Genomic DNA, 9,656 nt, shown 5'->3' with positions numbered 1-9,656 from the left:
GAGGGTAAGGGTGAAAAAATGAAATAATATTTTTTAAAAACAAACTTAAATTTTTTTCTTTTTGAAGGGAGTGGGGGCTGATAGGGGCTGGGAGGGGGGTGAGCGTAGGGGGTGGGGGGTAAAAAATAAAATTGAAATTAGAAATATCTTTTGAAAACAACTTTTAATATATTTTTGGGAGGGGTGGTGGTAGGGGGTGGGGGTAGGGTGAGGGTGGGGTAAAAATATTGAATTTAAAAACAAACTTTAATTATTTTTTTTTGGGTGGGTGGTTGGGGGTTGGTTTGAGTGTAGGGACAAAATAAATTGATTTTTTCAACAATTTTTTTTTTAATTGGAAGTTAGAAGAGAGTTTGAAAAATGTTTTCCTTAAGTTTTGAAAGGAAGTCATTTTCCTTAAATTTGAGGAAAATGAGTTGATTTGAAAAACATTTAACCGAACCAAACATGAGAAAATTGGAAAACATTTTCCGGAAAATGTTTTCCTTCATACCAAACACACCCAAAATATATTTTTTCTCTATTAACCGGAAGAAAGTTACAAAGTATGTCAGGATAAAAATAAAGCCACTTCACACCTCGATTCTGTATATAGTTAGGAAGCAACTAATTGTTGAAAGTAGAGATGATACATGTGGTTTTCTAATGTTTTTCAAGTAGAAATTTCACTTAGGAATTCCAAAGAAGCAAGAAATTTTCTGTGATGCAGCTAATCTTCTTAAATAAATGTTGAAGGAGATTAAACTATTTTTGTCTCGGAGATTTACTAGTCTAATTGTCGGACAAATCTACAGTAAACAAAGTATTGGAACAATGTAATAAGATAAGTCGTCGTTATAGCTCTTTCTCGAGCTTTATTGGTGTAGCTGGGATGCAACGAATTGCTGGAAGTAGTGAATCTGCAAGTTATTTTACTAATGTTTTTCAAGTAGAAATTTCACTTAGCCATCCTAAGACAACAACTAATTGCTAAAAGTAGATGTGCTAAAGATCATGCGTTAAGTAGTCAATTATCAGAGCTCCTCGGTTGTATGTTTAACATTTAAATTAACTGATTTATATGTCTTGTTTTCTTTCCAACAAAGTAAGCAGGTTATACAAATTCACACCTAGAAGAAATCTAGAAGGATGGATAAAAGAAGAAAATAGGAGGGTGACAACCGAGACTTTTAAGAGAAGTTGCCATAGAGGCTATAAAGAAACATATCCATATAGAGACACAACCGACATAATAGCAGAACTCATATCATTGATAAAAAAATTAGCTATTTCCTTAAGTTTTGATCTGTTTCCCTTAGTTGTGTGTTTGTTTTCAGCTTAACCATAATCATATTGAGAAACTCAACAACAATATAGTAAAAAATTCTCATGTAGCTTATGGGATTGAAGTCCTTAAGCTCTACTTCTCTCTTCTGTGAAAATGAGGGTTGAATTTAGTATTATGAAAGTACTAGAGAAAATGAACACACTTATAACATTTCTCTTCTCTTTTAATTTACAGAATGTTACCAACACACTTTATTTACTCTTTAATTTATATTAATCTAAAAATAGTTAATATATATTTTTTAATATTTTAAAAGAGATATAGAAAATACAAAATTATTGCAATGGATAAGAAACAAGATAATCTAATGAAAGAATATAAAAAATTATGATAAAACAAAACGAAATGAAACAAAACAAAAAAGAATTGAAACTGACAAAGTAAAAAATAAATAGTTAATAGGAGAAAAAGAAAGAGAAAAAGGAACAAAAAAGAAAATATTCTGAATTGTTAGGAAGAAAGAAATCAAAAAAATTAAGTCTTTAATCATTATTTACCTCATATTTAGTGTTTTTATTGTCGTTTTTGAGCATGAATTTTATGAATTATTCTCACATTGTGTATTTTATTTGTAGGATTAAATTATTGTGGAGATGAAGAAATTTGGAGCACAAATAAATTAAAAATATAAAATCTTATAAGGAAATCAAGCAAACAACTTAATTGATTAAATTAAGTATTATATTAAAACACACACACATGTAATCTTATGTGGGGCATGCAATGTAATTTTTTTGTGCCGACTGAACACATTTAAAATTATTAAAGGATGGGGAATGTGAGAATAATATTTTAAATTTCTAGTCTATTTAGTGTACTTTTCCTTTTAATAAACTCAGTCATGTACAATTATTCTCAAATCACACAAAAGATATAAAGCTCACTAGAAAATTTTGGTGCGACAAACTCGAGTGAAAAACATTAACAAGAATAATTGATCTCTGACCTTCCTATGAGATACCATCTGTTCCACCAATAGAACCATCCTTACGAGTAACACAAACATAGTTAATGCAAAGCTCAAACAAAAAAGTATGCTCTTACATGTGTACAACTATTCTTCTTGATACAATATTATGTTAATAACGATATACAATTTGGTAAATGCTATAAATGTGTCCAAAAATATTAGAGGCCACAGTTTTTATGGAAAACTATTATATAATTTTATGACATAAACTTTGAAAAAGAAAATAAATATATCAGAAAAAACAATCAATAGACAGATGGTGTCCAACTTTTTTCTTTATTACATCTATGAAAGAAATTATTAAAAAAAAAAAACCCTTCCTAGACATGCAATAATTCACATGATAAAATCAACAAATTCCTAAAATTATTCCAATAAAGGCAAAAATTCCTAGTAAATAACTAATCATATATATAATAATATTCATGCTTTTATAATAATAATAATAATAATAATAATAATAATATATATATATATATATATATATATATATATATATTATTATTATTATTATTATTATTATAAAAGCATGAATATAAATGTTGATTGACCAAATTATCCACTAAAACTTGATTGACTTATTTGCCCTTTTAAGTTCAAATTTCCTAAATCTGAAAAATTACTTCTAGGTATAAATGTGTCACAATTAGATTTCTCAGATCATGATGACACCTACTACACCCCACCAGTAGGTAAGCCTAACCTTAGCGCGTAGCCATAAGCAAAAGACTACCAAGCAGAAGCCAACAACAAAAAGTGAGAGCTTAGAACAAAGTAGAGAAAGGATAATCAACAAAAACAATACAAGAACAATACCAAGACTTGGCATCAGTTAGTAGTTGATCATCTAATCCAAAATAGGAGTACAAGGCTTTCACAAATACAAGACAAGTACAAGCCGTCTCTGACTACATTATAAAGACTAAGCCTAGCCAACATAGACGAAAACCAATTGCTCCAGATGCCAATAGCTCACCCTGATCTCCGAAATCCCAAGCTGCTCTGCACGATTCTAAATCAACAGTGATAACTCAATTGCAATCTACTAGGGGCAAAAGTGTAGTTTGAGTACCAAAAACAGTACTCAGTAGGCAACAACCGTCTGTGCTCAAAAGATAACACAAACATAAATAACAAGTAATAAGGAAAGTATAGCACAAATAAATAAACATGAGATACTAAAGTAGACAATAAATATAGAATAGAAACACGAAACATGGGGTAACAAGTCAATTCAAGAATGTACCTGAATCGCAAGCCAACAACCTAATCGCAAGCAACTAAGATACCAAGTCAACTAACTAGTGTCAGGAGGACCCACAACTACAATTCTAAAGTCAAAACCTACTAGGTAACAATAAAACAACAACAAATAATAGAATATAGTCAAACCATAACCTAATCGGAACCCCATAAGCCAAATAGGTACAAACAACAAACATAACTCAACCGTCACCCATAAACCGGAGGGTACACACAAAAACCAAGTATACTGGTGATAGGCAATGCATATGAATGCATGGTGAGCATCAAAACCATTAGTAACCATTCAAACCTCTAACCAGAGGTTACGACCTCGAACCATAAAACATCAACATCAGTGGGAACGACTACCTCGAACCATCAACATCAACCTCAAACTAGAAATAACGACCTCGAATCATGAGCATCAGCCTCGAACAAGAAGTAACGACCTCGAACTGTGAATAACCAATAATGCCTTCCTAGCCAGTTTACTCCCAGGGTGCCAGCAAGATTGATGAGTAGGGGATTTCGACTCATTTAAGGCTTATTATTCAAGGATTTAGTATCCTCAATGTCTATTTTACGCTCATAACTGATGTTAATATGTTGATGTGTATCAATGAAGGTATAAGAGTGAGGTAAGGACATTATGATGCAAAAATGAGCGAAAAAATTGAAGGAAAGGAAAGGTGGAGCTCGCCAAAGTCACTCGGCGACTCACCGAGTGGACTTTCAGCTAGCCAAAAGTTCCAGCAAAATAGCCCATGGGAAAAACCAACTTGCTGAGTAAACGGGAAATTCAGCGACACACCGAAAGGATCGGCGATAGCGATCAAGCTCGCCAAAAGTTCCAAAATTATTTGATGAAGGAGCCAGGCCAAAAGGCGAGAAGAGGATAAACTCAGCGGATCGTCGAACTAGTCGGCGATCCCGACTTACTTCACCGAGTTGGCTCCGTGTTGAAATTTTGGGAACGTATAAATACAATTTTTGAAAGAAGAAAATGATTTCCCACATTGTTGACTTCTGGGTTTTTTAGAGTTTTTTTTTTTACATTCTAGAACATTGTCTTTGCAATTTTTGTAGAGATTGAGGTATCGTGAGATTTTAGCTTCAATTTCATCATTTGGAAATTGCAGATCATAGCAAATAAGATGGAAAACTTAGTTGGTAACGATTTCTTGCTTTTCATTATGCTTAGCTAAAACCCCTTACCTTAGGGGTGTGATTATGTAGTTGAATGCTTTAATTAGCTAATGGGTATTGTTAGTTGTTGATTTTAATGTTGTTTTGAAATGGGTTTAATTAATTGTTCATGTTTTTATTGAGGAATTGTAGTTGCAAATGCAATTCTAGCTTAGTTCTCTATGCTCGCTTGAGAAAGAGGTAATATAGTAGAATGATTGATTGTTTGTTGTATTGATTGCATCTTTAAAATCTAGCTTGAGAAAGTGAGTTTGGTTGCGTCTTTGCAAACCCAGCTTGAAAGAGTGGGTTAATTAAGGAATGAGTTGTTTGGCTGTGTTATGCTTGTTGAGGTTCGAAAGAACTCACTTTAAGCACAATAGTTGATTGAGAAATGACTATTGTACTCAAAACCTAGCCTACCAATTGAGATTCAACAACTTTGAGCAACTAGTAATCACTTATTACGCGAAATTAGCGTTCAACTGATCACACTCATAAGGTCCAATCTCTACTTGTTTACTTCCCGTGTTGTTTGTCTTAAATCGGTTGCCCAAATCCCATCATTTGATATTAATCGTTAAAACTTTGTGATTTGTTTTAATGTTGCAAAACCTTTACTTCTACAAACGATTAGGACAAGTTTTTACTTCTCAATTGAATTCTTTACTGTATCACTCTTGTGGGATCGACCCCAACTCTTAGTTGGGATTATACTTGTTAGCGACCGCCTACACTTAGAATTGGACGAAGTGTATTTGAGCGTTATCAAATATCAAAAGCATGCAAGAAAGGGTTAGATGCACCGACTAGTCAAGTAAAAACTGAGCACATCCCAGATGCCTCTAATATCTCAAGTAGAAAAAGAAGCACTTCCCTAATGCCTCGTAATCTTAAAAATAAGTAAGTCAAGTGATCCAAGTGGTACGATTCCCGTTAAACCGTTTAGAACAAAAACTGAGTAAACTAGTATTTCAACATGAACGATAACTATGTCAATACATGGGCGGGGATCGTACCACAAAATTCATGAGAATGAACAAACAATGCAATGCATGCCATCACCAGAATTCAAAAAAGGCACTCAAAATCAAATAATTATACAACTAATGAACCACGATACCAAAGCATAGAGTACTAAATTGGGATCCAACTAGTCCTCACATACGGCCTCAGGTCCAACAGTATAATCATAAGATCAATAAGGATACAACATGCCTATCGCTTATCAACATGCAAAGGGATCAAGAAGAGAATTTAAATCAATAAAGGGGGAGAAAACTCAAGGGACGACGCTCGAACCTAATCACACCGCTCCATTCCCAGACTGAGCACAACAAAAATCAACCCACGTCTACGATAAGCCACTAAGGTCACAAGCATCAACGCAAGGAAAACGACCCAAAACAAGCTCAAAAGGGAGCAAATCATAACTATGAGGTGATAAAATGCAACCTAAAACATCTAATGTACAACTTAGTCTAAGGCCACTACGAATCAACTCTAACAAGGATAAACAAGATTATTTACACCATAAGAGAAGCCACAACCTAAACTAAGGATTCCAACACCCACAATAAGTCCAAGGCTCCTACAGAATCAAGAAAGGATGGAATAACAAGGGGAAAGCTAAATACCCGGTAAATACCATCCAAAATTATATGAATTATATACTAGGCATTATCTAAGAAGTTTAATCAAGAAAATAGACCGAAGCCTACCTCAAAGTCAAACACGAGTGATCTGAATCCACCACACACGAGCTATCCACATCCAAAACTCCTCCGACCACCGCCAAACTATCAAATTAACAATCACAACCCCATTATGGATATTTTGACACTAAAATCGCAACAATTGGAAATGGACCCAAAATTAAGTCAAAACTGAAATGTGGGACCTGCGCTGGGAGTACCAAAACTGTCTCCGTCAATAGGTCTTAAACTACGCCTTGAATTTGTTCCAAAATTAGACACAATCCAAGGCTTGAAAACAACCATAAACAACATGCACAATTTAACAAGAAAACCAAGCTAAGGAAGTAGCTTCGAGCTCATATTCACCTAAAAAAAGGTTCCTCAACAAGTTTTAACCACATAAACAAGTAGCCACATTCCCAATGATCACACCGGACTTTGAATCACTCAAATTCGAGGTTGGATGAGGGAGAAATTGCCTTTTGTAAATGAGGTATGAAAACTGAAATTTCTGGGTATAAATACCTGAAACTAGTCGCTAAATTCTGGTCGCTAATGTAACACCCCAGAATTTTTTTGAGCTAAGACTCAAACCTTTCTTCGTAGTGAGTGAGATTTTTTTGCAAGGAATTTAAAATTTCTTGAGTATTAAGGTCACTAGATGTAGCACCTTTAGTTCCAAGAAGTACTTAAGAGAGTTCATTCAAGTCATTCCTAAGTTTTTCTTAAGTTTTGGGTCAACTTCATATGACCATAACTTTTAGTATAGAATGAGTTAGGAGACCCATAAAATATTAAATTAAAGCCCTTCTAGTCCTCTTTCCAACGCCACCGAGTTTGCTAGATTCCGAGTTCTAAGTAAAAGGTTTTGCCTGATTTACTAACGATGCCCAAACCTGGCAGCAACTCCATGATGGCTCCGCGTTACGGAGCCAATACGGACCTCACTGCCTGGTGAAAAATCATTCCGACTCCCAGCTCATTTTATTTATTTATTTAAGGGTGTTTTACTCCTAAAACCCCTTATGAGGTCATCTAAATTTCCCTAAACGTGTAGAAAACTAGTTTTTCATAAATCAAACCCTCTCATTCACTCCAAAGATTCTACGCTCAAGAAAATGAAGAAACGCTAAGGCTAAGTTCATCTTCCCAGATTTTCCTTCAAGTTCTTCAAGAAGATGATTCTTTCAGGTATGTAAGCTTTCATCGTATTGGGTTTGTTCTCCCTCACACCAATCATGTTTAATTCTTTCCTTGAATTCGTTTTTGAGATTGAATAAGTTCTTGAGTTTTGGCCAATATTGATAATCTTATTGAGTTCTTGAGGTTTCTGTTCCGTTCTTTGATAATGAAGTTCTCATTGAGTACTAGAGGCGAGGGTTTGCGAATAAGATGAGTTAATTGATAGTTCCTTGTGTGGGTTTCGCTGAAATTTTTTTGGGTTAAAAGAATTCGTGAAATTTGTCCTTAGAGCTGCAGTAGGTGTGATTTGATTCGAGTTTGATAGAGGAAGCAAAGATCGGGCAAAAATATGTGCCCAGCTCCGCGTCGCAGAGGTATTTTAGACAATTAGTCCCCCAAAAAGTACCCTCCTCTCCACGTCGCGGAGAGCATATGGAGTCCACTGTCCCAAACTTTATTTTTGCGAACAAAGATTTAATTCCATCTCCGCGTCGCGCTAGTGTTCTTTAATTTGGGTCTTCTCCCGTTCTTGTGATCAACTATCTTAACCCTGCTAAACCATTGATAGGTCCTACATTCCGTAGCATAACCCTTTAATCCATTATTCAAATTCAAGGTAGAGTTAAGGGTTAAATTTTGAGAATTCATTTGAACATTCTAGGAAAGTCCCTTTGAGTCTTTATGAGGAGTCTTCTACAACTTCTAGTAATTTGTTTCAAGGCTCGAGTAAGTGGGTAATAAGTTGAGGAAAATGTGTTCATGAGTCTACTTTGTCATCACAAGATCTTTCCTATAATGAACCATGACTCTTGAATTCATAATTTACTTTCAAGAGAGTGTTAAGAGTAGAGTTCAAGAAAGCCTTTGAGTTCAATTGCGAATCCTTTAAGATCAACTATCGATTTGAACTAAGCTTTGAGGAAGTAAGTCAGAGAATAAGAAGAGTCGTATACATGAGTTCCGTATTGTTATGTAGACCATCGAGTGGAGTTGTTTCATGCCCATAATTTCGCATGAACTTCGTAAGTTGAGCATCCTGCAGAGAAGTGGTATCTTCAAGTTCTAAGCCTTTAAGTGTTGAGTTCCTAATCAATTTTCAGAAGTATCTTTTAATCCTTGAGTTGAACATTTCATGTCCATAATCCCGCATGAACACTATAAGTCGAACAATCTTGAGATGAGAAGTATCTTTGAGTCCTTGATTTTAGTAGTTCATGCTCATAAATTCCGCAGGAACTCTCTCAGTTTAGTAGTCTTGAAATGAGTAGTATCATTGAAGTTCTTGTGTTCCAAGTATTTGAGTTCTATCCATGGTGATTGAAAACCTTGCATTGAGTCATTCAAGTCCATAATTCGGCGTGAACCATAATTTAAGAAGTCTTTTACAAATGTTTAAACTTTGTTTTAAGACTTAAGCTTTGAAGTTGAGTAAAGAGTAAGAGTAAAGTTCATTTTCTTTAAAATGATATATGGGAACTAAGTATTCTCAAGAGTAAATGTTTTCACATTTAAGATGAGAGGAAACTGAGATTTCCAAAAGAGTTTTGAGCAAGAAAGGGAACAACGATTACATCGATTACAAGAGAGCTTTTAAGCTAAGTTTTGAGTAATTATCTCAAATCAAAGAAGGAGTTTTGTTTTTACGAACACATAAGCAAAGTATATTTTGGGAGTAGTATTGAGCACCGATATGGGGATGCGAGTTCATGTTAACCCAAGTCTCCATAAACCATGTAGCCATCATGGGTAGAATAGGATCATAATTTTTAGATGATTCCTTAGTGCTTTTTAGCATAGACTAGTGGATCCATTTAGTGAGTTAGGTTCTATACCCCCGGCAAGGTATAGGACGGTCCTTGGCAGCGTGAGGTAAGACGCTAGATCATTACTTAGGCTCATAGTGGTGGTTGTCAGTTAGAGAAACTCCCACATAAACTATATTACTTTATTATATAAGTAGATTTAAGTTTGTTATTGCATTTTCTTTAACGAACTAAGTTGTTTTTACTATTTTATAAAGCTTTCCATATATTGCATGTGTATTATTGCT

Source organism: Solanum stenotomum, chromosome 8 (genome assembly GCF_019186545.1).
Source record: "Solanum stenotomum isolate F172 chromosome 8, ASM1918654v1, whole genome shotgun sequence".
NCBI lineage: Eukaryota > Viridiplantae > Streptophyta > Magnoliopsida > Solanales > Solanaceae > Solanum > Solanum stenotomum.
Note: the sequence above shows the minus strand (reverse complement) of the source record.